This window comes from Polypterus senegalus, chromosome 11 (genome assembly GCF_016835505.1).
Source record: "Polypterus senegalus isolate Bchr_013 chromosome 11, ASM1683550v1, whole genome shotgun sequence".
NCBI lineage: Eukaryota > Metazoa > Chordata > Cladistia > Polypteriformes > Polypteridae > Polypterus > Polypterus senegalus.
Window position 1 is genome coordinate 127,059,928 of NC_053164.1, and position 13,456 is coordinate 127,073,383.

At 39.6% G+C, this 13,456-nt stretch overlaps 1 protein-coding gene across 6 annotated transcripts in view; it reads left to right on the forward strand.

Moving 5' to 3' along the window:
- sorbs3 (sorbin and SH3 domain containing 3) overlaps nucleotides 1-13,456 on the forward strand; it is a 275,634-nt gene that overhangs the window by 252,995 nt on the left and 9,183 nt on the right. The window lies entirely within an intron of this gene.

Below are 13,456 nucleotides of genomic sequence, written 5' to 3' on the forward strand. Positions count from 1 at the left end.
GAGTGTATACTACAGTAGATTCCAAATTGATGTTAATAATAAATGTCTGTAATTATCCTTAAAGTTTATAACACAGTGTTAACAGCAAAATTACCATCTATTCTTCCAAATAATATAACTAAATACCCAACATAAAGTAAATATGAAACTCAATCCTAATCTGCACCTCTGAATGTTTTATATATATAGTGCATCCATAAAGTATTCACATCGCATCACTTTTTCCACATTTTTTTGTTACAGCCTTATTCCAAAATGGATTAAATTCATTTTTTTCCTCAGAATTCTACACACAACACCTCATAATGACGTGAAAAAAGTTTACTTTAAGATTTTTGCATATTTATTAAAAATAAAAAAATTGAGAAAGCACATGTACAGGTGTGCCAAGCTTGTGGCATCATATTCAAAAAGACTTGAGGCCGTAATTGGTGCCAAAGGTGCATCGACAAAGTATTGAGCAAAGGCTGTGAATACTTATGTACATGTGACTTCTCTGTTTTTTTATTTTTAATAAATTTGCAAAAACCTCAAGTAAACTTTTTTCACGTTGTCATTATGGTGTGTTGTGTGTAGAATTCTAAGGAAAAAAATGAATTTAATCCATTTTGGAATAAGGCTGTAACATAACAAAATGTGGAAAAAGTGATTCGCTGTGAATACTTTCTGGATGCACTGTGTATCAACTAAAGAATGGATTTAAAAAAAATGTTTGGAGAGGATATGGGCTTTATGTGGAATTAGAAGAGAATTTGTTTCTCTCACAATGTCACAATCAAAGTGTGTTTGTCTGATCTGTCAATCTATTTTTTGAAGGAAGGAAAATGTGGAAAGACACTTTTGCACTGTTCATAAAAACTACGAAACTGACTTCCTTCCGAAAAGCGATCTGAGAAAGAGAAAGGATAGGGAATTAAAATCGCAGTTAATTGGACAGCCGTCATTTTTCACTCAGCTGAATTTAAAAGCTCCTTGACTGCATTATTTGGCTCTACTTATTTATGCGAGTCAGCCTTTTCCCACATGAAGATTATTAAATCCAAAAACTGTAGTGTCCATAAATGTATTGAATTGTTATTGTGTTTATTCAGTTATGCAAGGTACGTCAACATATATTTTATGTATAAAGTATACTCACTATATATACAAACCGGATTCCAAAAAAGTTGGGGCACTAAACAAATTGTGAATAAAAACTGAATGCAATGATGTGGAGATGGCAAATGTCAATATTTTATTTGTAATAGAAGGTAGATGACAGATCAAACGTTTAATCCGAGTAAATGTATCATTTTAAAGGAAAAATATGTTGATTCAAAATTTCATGGTGTCAACAAATCCCAAAAAAGTTGGGACAAGTAGCAATAAGAGGCTGGAAAAAGTAAATTTGAGCATAACGAAGAGCTGGAAGACCAATAAACACTAATTAGGTCAATTGGCAACATGATTGGGTATAAAAAGAGCTTCTCAGAGTGGCAGTGTCTCTCAGAAGCCAAGATGGGTAAAGGATCACCAATTCCCACAATGTTGCACAGAAAGATAGTGGAGCAATATCAGAAAGGTGTTACCCAGCAAAAAATTGCAAAGACTTTGCATTTATCATCATCAACTGTGCATAACATCATCCGAAGATTCAAAGAATCTGGAACAATCTCTGTGCGTAAGGGTCAAGGCCGTAAAACCATACTGGATGCCCGTGATCTCCGGCCCTTAAACGACACTGCACCACAAACAGGAATGCTACTGTAAAGGAAATCACAGAATGGGCTCAGGAATACTTCCAGAAACCATTGTCAGTGAACACAATCCACTGTGCCATCCACCGTTGCCAGCTGAAACTCTACAGTGCAAAGAAGAAGCCATTTCTAAGCAAGATCCACAAGCTCAGGCGTTGTCACTGGGCCAGGGATCATTTAAAATGGAGTGTGGCAAAATGGAAGACTGTTCTGTGGTCAGATGAGTCACGATTCAAAGTTCTTTTTAGAAATCTGGGACGCCATGTCATCCGGATCAAAGAGGACAAGGACAACCCAAGTTGTTATCAACGCTCAGTTCAGAAGCCTGCATCTCTGATGGTATGGGGTTGCATGAGTGCGTGTGGCATGGGCAGCTTGCATGTCTGGAAAGGCACCATCAATGCAGAAAAATATATTCAGGTTCTAGAACAGCATATGCTCCCATCCAGACGTCATCTCTTTCAGGGAAGACCCTGCATTTTTCAACAAGATAATGCCAGACCACATTCTGCATTAATCACAACATCATGGCTGCGTGGAGAAGGATCCGGTACTGAAATGGCCAGTCTGCAGTCCAGATCTTTCACCTATAGAGAACATTTGGCGCATCATAAAGAGGAAGGTGCGACAAAGAAGGCCCAAGACGATTGAACAGTTAGAGGCCTGTATTAGACAAGAATGGGAGAGCATTCCTATTTCTAAACTTGAGAAACTGGTCTCCTCAAACCCCAGACGTCTGTTGAGTGTTGTAAGAAGAAGGGGAGATGCCACACAGTGGTGAAAATGGCCTTGTCCCAACTTTTTTGGGATTTGTTGACACCATGAAATTCTGAATCAACATATTTTTCCCTTAAAATGATACATTTTCTCAGTTTAAACTTTTGTTCCGTGATTTATGTTCTATTCTGAATAAAATATTAGAAGTTGGCACCTCCACATCATTGCATTCAGTTTTTATTCACGATTTGTATAGTGTCCCAACTTTTTTGGAATCCGGTTATATATATATATATATATATATATATATATATATATATATATATATATATATATATATATATATATATATATATATATATATATATATATATATATATATATATATATATATATATATATATATATATATATATATATATATATATATATATATATATAATATATCATTTTAATGTAGGTAGATCATTTTCACCTGGTCACCTGGTCAGCTAGCTCGCAAGCCAAAAAAGTGTGGGCAACCCTGTAATAAAGAAACAAATATTGTTGATTATTTTCCTTCCATGCATGTTTCTTTGCCTACCTGACTAAATTTCACCTTCGTATGGTTGCTTGATTCCAATTATGGAATCAAAAGTGATCACAGCATTCACTTAGTCCTTGGTAACAGCCACACACTGCCTGAAGCTCTGATCAGAGAATGAGCGAGGAGTTTGATTGTCTGGGCTTGTGAGTGTCCTGGATTAAAACCAAGATCAAGGCCTTCAATGACCTCTTGGTCACAGCCATCAGCAGAGTGTCTGTCTGCATAGAGAGTGTTGACCTTGTCAAGAGCTTTATTTACTTCAGCAGCGACATTCATGTTTCTGGTGACTTCTCCTATGAAATCAGTAGACAGTTTGGGAGAGCATGGGGGGTCATAAAATCACTGGAAAGTGGTGTGTGGCACTCCCAATGTCTATGCAAAAGGATGAAGGTCCAAGTCTTTAGAATCCTGGTATTTCCTGTTTTGCTACAGTATATGATTGCAAGACATGGACGCTATCCAGTGACCTGAGATGAATGACTCCTTCGGTACTGTTTCTCTTCGGAGAATCCTTGTGTACCTCTGGTTTGACTTTGTGTCGAATGAGGGGTTGCTCACGGAGTCCCAAATGAGGCACATTAGCTGCATTGTGAGGGAGAGTCAGTTATGGCACTATGGCCATGTTGCGTGATTCCCCAAAGGTGATCCGGCTCACAGAATCCTCATTGTTGAGGACCCAACCAGCTGGTCCAGGCCAAGGGGATGGTCATTCCCAGGGAGTGGTGACTGGACCACATGTCTGCCTTGTGGGTTGCCAACCAGGATCCCAAACTGCTTCATTGTGTGGTGGGTGCGGCAACACGCTGTACTAGTGAATACTCCTCAACCTGACCTGACCTAATATACAATTTCATGTATTAGGAATTCGTCATTTTTTGCATATCCCAACTTACACTTCAGGGAGTTTTGGGGTCAGAGCGCAGGGTCAGCTATTTGTACAGAGCCCCCTAAGCAATTGCAGGTTAAGGGCCTTAGTCAAAGGCCCAATAAAGTAGCATTCCTTCAGTCACTACCAGGATTCGAACCAGCAAACTTCAAGTTACCAGGCAGAGATAGAGAACTTAGTGCAATTTTCTAGACATTACATTAGCTCTCATTGTTTCTTCTCCAGTATATTTACTAAAAACACAAAACATGGAGTCTCTGTATACAGTACATACTTAGTGCAGTCTAAACTTGCATACAGTTCTGTATATGGTATTGTGGTAAAAGGGTAACATCAAATCTTATAGCTTTTGTTCTACAGAGATAGATAGATAGTTGGATGGATGGATGGATACTTTATTAATCCCAAGGGGAAATTCACATAATCCAGCAGCAGTATACTGATACAAAAAAAATGATCAGAGAAATCTTGGTTGGTTGAATCTGCATAAATTTACAATTGGATTGAAGGGGTATGTGTGTGTATACATGGTTTCTTTGAATGTATTGTTGGTGTCTCATCCAAAATATTAAGTCTGCATGCATACACAGGCGACCAGGAATCCAATTTTTCCAGTCTTCTGAAAAAGAAATTTGGCATTAAGCTAAGGTGCTTTCCTTTAACAAACAACCTGTAGTTAAAGTTTTAGATGGCTCTTTATGAACACTTCTTTGAACTGTGAAAAGGCAAACAAAAGCTGTTGGTGGGTTGCTATGCCAAACTTGTAAAAGGTTATGTGCAATCTGTCTGACATTCAATCCCTGAACTTTTATAATGGGTGTTAATCTTGCTAAGGATTGAATGGGGAAGGCAAAAAATATATAAATAAAAAATAAATAAATAAAATAAAATGATGTACCCAGAAATCTTCCTCCCTATGCAGTATCATTTTTGAACTGCTTTGTTATCTATTGTAAGTGCTAGGATGGATTATGGGGCATCCTGACTAGAGAAAAGTCAGCTTACCCGAATGAGAGGACAGAACAAAGGAGCAGTGAGGGAAGACTCCTTTTTTGGAATGTGTTTATCCCCCTTCAGCTAGATGGCAGCATCCCAGGACATTATTAAACATGTGAATACCTGCAGGGCATGATGGTAGTTGTAGTGCTTGAGTCAGAGTCCCTGTTTGTCTCATGGATGATACCAAGTGGTGCTGCATGGATTTAATATTTTTGCAGTTGAATTGGGATGATGGGGTAAAATTTAAACAAACACTTTAAAAGGGTTCACAGTACATCACTTTTCCCACATTTTGTTATGTTACAGCCTTATTCCAAAATGGATTAAATTCATTTTTTTTCTTCAGAATTCTACACACAACACCCCATAATGACAATGTAAAAAAGTTTACTTGAGGTTTTTGCAAATTTATTAAAAATAAAAAACTGAGAAACCACATGTACATAAGTATTTAGAGCCTTTGCCACGAAGCTCAAAATTTAGCTCAGGTGCATCCTGTTTCCCTGGATCATCCTTGAGATGTTTCTGCAGCTTAATTGGAGTCCACCTGTGCTAAATTCAGTTGATTGGACATGATTTGGAAAGACACACATCTGTCTATATAAGGTCCCACAGTTGACAGTTCATGTCAGAGCACAAACTAAGCATGAAGTCAAAGGAATTGTCTGTAGACCTCCAAGGCAGGATTGTCTCAAGGCACAAATCTGGGGAAGGTTACAGAACAATTTCTGCTGCTTTGAAGGTCCCAATGATCACAGTGGCCTCCATCATCCGTAAGTGGAACAAGTTTGAAACCACCAGGACTCTTCCTAGAGATGGCCGGCCATCTAAACTGAGCTATCGGGAGAGAAGGGCCTTAGTCAGAGAGGTGACCAAGAACCCAATGGTCACTCTGTCAGAGCTCCAGAGGTCCTCTGTGGAGAGAGGAGAACCTTCCAGAAGGACAACCATCTCTGCAGCAATCCACCAATCAGGCCTGTATGGTAGAGTGGCCAAACGGAAGCCACTCCTTAGTAAAAGTTACATGGCAGCCCGTCTGGAGTTAGCTAAAAGGCACCAAAAGGACTCTCAGACCATGAGAAAAAAAATTCACTGGTCTGATGAGACAAAGATTGAACTCTTTGGTGTGAATGCCATGCGTCACATTTGGAGGAAACCAGGCACCGCTCATCACCAGGCCAATACCATCCCTACAGTGAAGCATGGTGGTGGCAGCATCATGCTGTGGGGATGTTTATCAGCAGCAGGAACTGGGAGACTAGTCAGGATAAAGGGAAAGATGACTGCAGCAATGTACAGAGACATCCTGGATGAAAACCTGCTCCAGAGCGCTCTTGACCTCATACTGGAGCGACCGTTCATCTTTCAGCAGGACAATGACCCTAAGCACACAGCCAAGATATTAAAGGAGTGACTTCAGGACAACTCTGTGAATGTCCTTGAGTGGCCAAGCCAGATCCCAGACTTGAATCCGATTGAACATTTCTGGAGAGATTTTAAAATGGCTGTGCACCGACGCTTCCCATCCAACCTGATGGAGCTTGAGAGGTGCTGCAAAGAGGAATAGGTGAAACTGGCCAAGGATAGGTGTGCCAAGCTTGTGGCATCATATTCAAAAAGACTTGAGGCTGTAATTGCTGCCAAAGGTGCACTGACAAAGTATTGAGCAAAGGCTGTGAATACTTATGTACATGTGATTTCTAATTAATTTTTAATAAATTAACAAAAACCTCAAGTGAACTTTTTCACATTGTCATTATGGGGTGTTTTGTGTAGAATTCTGAGGAAAAAAATGAATTTAATCCATTTTGGAATAAAGCTGTAACATAAGAAAATGTGGAAAAAGTGATGCGCTGTAAATACTTTGCGGATGCACTGTAAATTGGAAGGCTAACTAGTTCACAGCCGGAGTTTTGCAGTAGCTCGCATGTTTGATTGTGCGTGAAGGGTGATCGGCATGTTAGAAGAAAGGAGATCTCAGACTGGCCGCCCTGTATGTCAATCAAGTGACAAATGCCATAGGGAGGATATATGATAGACTAACGTTTAAAAAAAAATTTTTTTTGAATACAACGCAATCTACATGCACTACCTTTGAGATCTACTGGTTGATCACAATCAACACATTGGGCACCCCAGTGATAGACTAACGTTTAAAAAAAAATTTTTGGAATGTAATGCGATCTACCTGCACTACCTTTGCGATCTACAAGGAACCCCTGCTTTTTTACATTTTTATACACAGAATATATCTCAAAGTGATTTACAAGTTGTCAAGGAAATAGTTTTAAGAAAAGAAAAACAAATTAAAATAGCTAAGAATAATAACAAATATGTTACACAAAATTAACTAATAAAAATTTAATTAAATAAAATAGACAATTATTAAAAATATTGAGTCTAATATATAATATTGTATTCTTAGTCTCTAAAGATGAGTCTGATAAGGTCAGATGGCCAGAAGGACAGAAAAAACAACAAAAACTCTAGTTAAACTGGAGAAGAAAACAATCTGCAGGGGTACCAAGGCCAAAAGACCACCCAGCCCCTAGGTATTCTACCTAACATAAATGTTCTTAAGTCATTTTTCATTATTTCCAGGCTTGTTTCCAGCAGGTAGGCCGTGGCCACTAAGCATCACTTTATATAATGAATAAAACAGATACTATTTATTTTATAATTGTGAACACCATCCCGAAGTGCAGAGCTAGAATACAACATAAGAAATTAACGGTACATGAGCAGGTCAAGTGACTTGAAGAGAGTTTTACAGTAAGTTAGGTCGGAGATTGAAATGGCAACCTTGTAACTTACAGTCAAGCACCATAACCACTAGATTGCAATGGCTACCTCCAGTTGAGCCCTGAACTTCTAATAATAACTTAATTTAGGCTCAGTGACATTTGTCTGTTGTTTTAGAAATATGCACCATTGTATCTGCAGAGAAACGTTGAATGAGAACTTGTATTGACAGTGAGGGGTGTCACCTATTCTGCTTTCAATGTAAGGAAGGGTGTGTTATGTTCTGACTTTGGCTACTAGGTGGAGATAGTGAAGAGGGATAAAGAGAGTGTTACGAAAATGAGAGAGTTCGGAGGACTAATTGTTTTCCTGTTGTTGCTCCCAGTTCTTGAATTAAATCTTAAACTTTTGGCACTTAGTCTCTTCATTTTATCCTCTGACAACTTAACAAATTGGCGACGAAATACTTACTTGCTTCTACTGGTCTACAATGGCAGTTGCTGCTACTCCTTTTCCTCTGCCATTTCTGCCATGTCCGAGTGAACCTGCTATACCGTTCGAAATGTGGCTGAAAATGTTTAGTAACTACATGCTGGTTCTTGGTGCTTCAGGAGATGAATGGCCGGAAGCACGCAAGAAAGCACTTCTCCTTCATTGTCTGGGAACAGAAGGTCAGAGATTGTTTTACATGCTTCCAAATCAAGGTATGTCAATATAAGACGCCATTAGCGTTTCATGAGCTCACTCATGTAGAAATGCTGTTGCTGAGCGGCATGCTATTAGAAAACGCACCCAGGCTGCTAATGAAAGTATTTCACAGTACATAGCTGCACTACATGACTTGGCAGTTAAATGTGAGTTTGACACTAAACTGGATGAAATGTTACGAGATCAGTTGGTGGAACATGTGGTTAGTCATCGCATATGTGAACAGTTACTTTTAGAAGCTGTCTTGACTTTGGATAAAGCTATTTATGATTGCTACACAAATTAAAGCTGCTGGTGAGCAGGCAAAGTTTATTTCGGGAGATAGACCAGTGCCGGTACAAACTTTACACACTAAACCTGCGTCTGCTGCTGGCCGCTGCCACAACAAACCTTTCAAGCCTCTGCCAGTTTCACAACCTAAAGCTGCTGCGCCTCCTGCAACCTCTGTTCGTACTTGCTATCGCTGCGGATCTGAAAAGCATCTTGAAAATGATAAAAACTGTCCTGCTGCTTCTGCTAAATGTAAAACTGTCAAAAGACTGGTCATTTTGCAGGGTTTGCCGTTCTCCGCAAACATGCTCTGTGCAAGAAGTTCCCTTACCTGAGCTTCAGATCCTTTACTTAAGTGACCATTCAGCGGCAGATAGACTCCGTTGCAGTATCACAATGAAAACGTCAACTGCTACTGCCCTTGTGGATCTAACTGTGGATTCTGGATCATCCGTATCCATTTTACCTAAATGTATATATGATACAAACTTTCAAGGAGAACCTTTACTGCTACCTTCAGTTAAGCTAGTGACTTATTCACATTCTCCACTCCCTGTGCTTGGTTGCTTACCTGTTACTGTGTCCAAAGATGATGTTACATGCTCTACGTCAGTCTTCATAGTGGAGTCTGGGACTGCTTTGTTGGGAATGGATTTAATAAAGGGTCTACATTTGTGCTCTAATGGCAGTACTGTCTTACCATGTGCTACCACACTCTCGATTCCTGTCATGCATCTTTCTACAGCTCCATCACCTGCACTCGCCCTAGGTTGTGCAAAAGGCTTCATGCACAAAGTTAAAGTATTAGACTCTGTTACTCCAGTACGACAAAAGTTATGTTGTTTACCACTGTCAGTTCAGCATGATGTCTGTGCAGATGTAAATCGCCTTCTTCAAGCTGGAATTATTGAAAGCATTGCTGCCTCTCCCTGGGTCTCGCCCATTGTTGTGGTCCAAAAGAGGACTGGGGGTATCTGTATGTGTGTTGATTTGCGAGAACCAAATAAAGCTATTATTAAAGACAGATTTCCTCTTCCTCACATTAATGAAATGCTCTCATTGCTGAGAGGAGCAACAATGTTCTCCACTATTGATTTAGAAAATGCATACTTTCAGCTTTTGCTTCACGAAGAGAGCCGTGATCTGACTGCCTTTATTATTCATTAAGGACTGTTCAGGTTCTGCCAGGTCCCATATGGGTTAGCATCTGCTCCATCTGCTTTTCAAAAGATGCTCGTTACAATCTTGCAGGGCTTGCCAAATGTTGCAAACTACTTAGATGATATAATTTTGTGGGGACGAACACAAGCCGACCTTGATCAGACACTTCAAGCAGTTCTTAAACACATAAAAGATGCAGGATTGCAGTTAAACGAGTCAAAATGTCATTTTAATCAGTCCAATCTGCATTTTCTGGGTCATACTGTTACAGCACAAGGGATACAACCTGATCAAGAGCATCTTGCTGCTCTTCTGCATGCTCCAACTCCAACTGATGTTACCAAGTTACGTTCATTCCTTGGATTTGCATCTTGGTATAATAAGTTTATCCCAAATTTTGCCACTATTGTAGAACCCTTACACGCCTGCCTCCGCCAAGATACGCAGTTTTCCTGGTCTGAGGAAGCTCAGCACAGCTTTCTGTCAGTGAAACAGTTGCTAATTGACAATCTAGCTTTGGTCTTATTAGACCCTGACTTGCCTATTATAGTTTCCACTGACTCGTCTAATTATGGGCTTGGAGCTGTCCTAGCTCAAGTCCAACCTGACTATATGGAGCGGACTGTTGCCTTAGCATCTAGGACTTACTGCTGCTGAAAAAGAAGCTCTTGGATGTGTGTGGGCTGTTGAAAAGTGGAGGACTTACTTGTGGGGTCATAAATTTATCCTCCGTACTGATCATCAAGCGTTGACCACTCTACTGTCCTCAAAATGGTCTGATCGTACAGGCATGCGGATTCCACGCTGGGCAGCATGACTGTTGTGTTTCAACTATACTGTTGCTTACCGTCCTGGGTCACGGAATTACACTGCTGATTGTTTCTCTCGCTTGCCCTTTGTGGCAATGTTGTCTCCTGCTCTGACTGTCCTCTCACCTGGTGAGTTTGCTACTGCCTCTGCCTCTTGCAGTAAGTTGTCTACTCTGAGAAATCTGATTACCTGTGGTTGGCCTTCTTCTCTTAATGCAGTTGACACAGTTCCGTGTCCATATTTCAGATTACAAGATGAATTTAGTGCACAAAACGAGTTTGTGTTCCGTGGTGCCTGTCTCATTGCTTCTGATTCTTTGAGCCATACCTTGGTAGAGCTTGCTCATGAAGGTCACCAAGGGATTGTGAGAACTAAACGGCGTCTGCGTGAGCTATACTGGTGACCAGGTATGGATGATATGGTTGCAGCTCAAGTTAAAAATTATCAACTATGCCAGTCATCTGACAAGACAGCTAATCCTTCTGCACCTTACAACCTGTTGCATTTCCACTAGAACCCTGGCAAAAATTGGCCATAGATATAGTGGGTCCATTTGAAACAGCTGTCTGGAATTGTCGTTATGCTCTAACCCTCATTGATTATCATAGCAAGTGGCCAGAAGTCCCCTTCACTGCTTCTGTCACTGCTCAGAATGTTATAGATTTACTCACTTCAGTCTTTAGCAGATTTGGAAATCCACATTCCATAGTGTCAGATAATGGATGTCAATTCATATCAACAGACTTTGCAGCATTTCTGAAAGAAAGAAATATACAACACATACGCATTGCACTATACCATCCAGCTACAAATGGCGCCATTGAAAGATTTCATCGTGTTCTCAAAGGCTGAATCCAATCTGCTATCTTACAAGCCAAACCCTGGAAACCTGCCATCTCAGAATTCCTTCAGGTATATCGTGCAACACCACATGCTACTACTGGAGTTTCTCCTTTTGAATTGCTTCATGGCCGGAAAATGCAAACACGCCTCAATGTCCTTCCTCCTCCTAGTGCCTGCAAGGCCGATAATGACACTGTTGGTAAGAGAGTTTCTTCCCTTCAACAGAAAATGAAACGCTGTACAGATACCAGATATGGTGCATGGATTCCTGTTTTTCAAAAAGGGGACAAGGTGCATATTCGGAATCCAATACACGTTCCAAAAGCACACCCAAGATTTTCACAGCCTATGGAAATTATAAAAAAAAATGGTCCATGTACTTACCTTTTGGCTGATGGAAAAAAATGGCATTCTTCCCATTTATCTAAGTCAAATACACCTGTGCAAGTGATGTTTCAGGGAATGCTACAGTGGAATTACTGCCCCAGTCTACATCGACATTGATACCTGAGGTTTCTGACATTCCTCCAGCCTGTATGAGAAGATCCCCTCGTTGGCTTGAGGACTTTGTTACATAGATTTGAATGTTTGATGTAATTCAGTGATCATTAGAATGCTAGTAATGTTTAACGTTTAATGTTTAGATAGTGAAGCGGGATAAAGAGAGTCTTATGAAAACGAGTTTGGAGGACTAATTGTTTTTCTGTTGTTGCTTCCAGTTCTTTAATTAAATCTTTAACTTTTGACACTAAGTCTCTTCATTTTATCCTCTGACAACTTTTCAGGGTGTTCAATTAAAAAAACAGAGCTATTGCACACAATTAGCTAGTTCATCTTATACTTTTAACCACAACTTCAAAAGAACCTTATTGTTTTCTATAGAACCTTTTAGATTCTGAAGTTGTTCTGAGTAGGATTCCCGAAAGTGAGCTTGAACTCAATGTAATGCCAATAAAGACAAATTCATATGACAACAAAATATTCTTGATATGTATTTAGTTGCTCAAATGATTCAATGTGAGGAAAATGTGATGCTTCACTAAGTCCATCTGTGACCTAGTTTCATTCTTAGGCTGATGAATGAAGACAAACTACTTGAGAAAGAAGAAACTTTGTCAGCTAGATGAGGACTAGTGCACAAAACAAGAATTAGCAAGAAAAGCAAGAATGACTGAAGTGAAGAAACAAGCAAACTGACGAAAACTTAAAGTTACAAGACCTGCTGTTTGCAGCAAGAACAACACCCACAACTGAGTAATGTGTAAGGGAAAACTGCTTGTTTGAATAATATACCTAATTACAATAGATTACTGGGTTGTATGAGCTTACAACAGCATAAAATAACAATTTCCTAGCAACCAGAACTAGCTGAGAGCTTTATACTAGCCTTTGACATTTAGCATATTTTTTGCCTTTTGGTTATAAAATTACTATCTGTGGCTGCTGACATTGGGTGGTTATTTTAAATCCTTCAACCTCTGGAATAAAAAACAAGACTGCTACATCCTAGCAACCCACTGAGCCTTTTGTCCCCTGGTGGTGAAATCCTAGGACATTCAGTTAGTAATACAGACTTTATATAGAATTAGAATCTGAACATCTAAAAATATTCCACTAGTCTTTGGATTGCCAGTATATGTTCATTCCCTGATGCTCCCACCATATGGATGTTTCAGATTTTACTGAAAAATTAAGCATTAAGAACAGGTCATAATTTCCATGGATACAAATCCACACTTGTACAAGCAGACAGCATTTTGATTTCAGTCCAAAAAACTGTGCTTGTCTGAAGGGCAGTTCATGAACCTTCTTTTTTTTTTTGTGCAAACATGTCTCAATTGCCTGATCCCCTTTCTCTCCTTAACTTTGTAAGGGCCTTGCCAATGTGCCTTTTAATTTGGAGTGGAAAGTGAGAACGAGGACCATGACTCCAACTCCCAGGCAGAACTTTCCGTATGCTCTTTTAGTATCGGCTGTATTTTCTCTAATCTATCATGT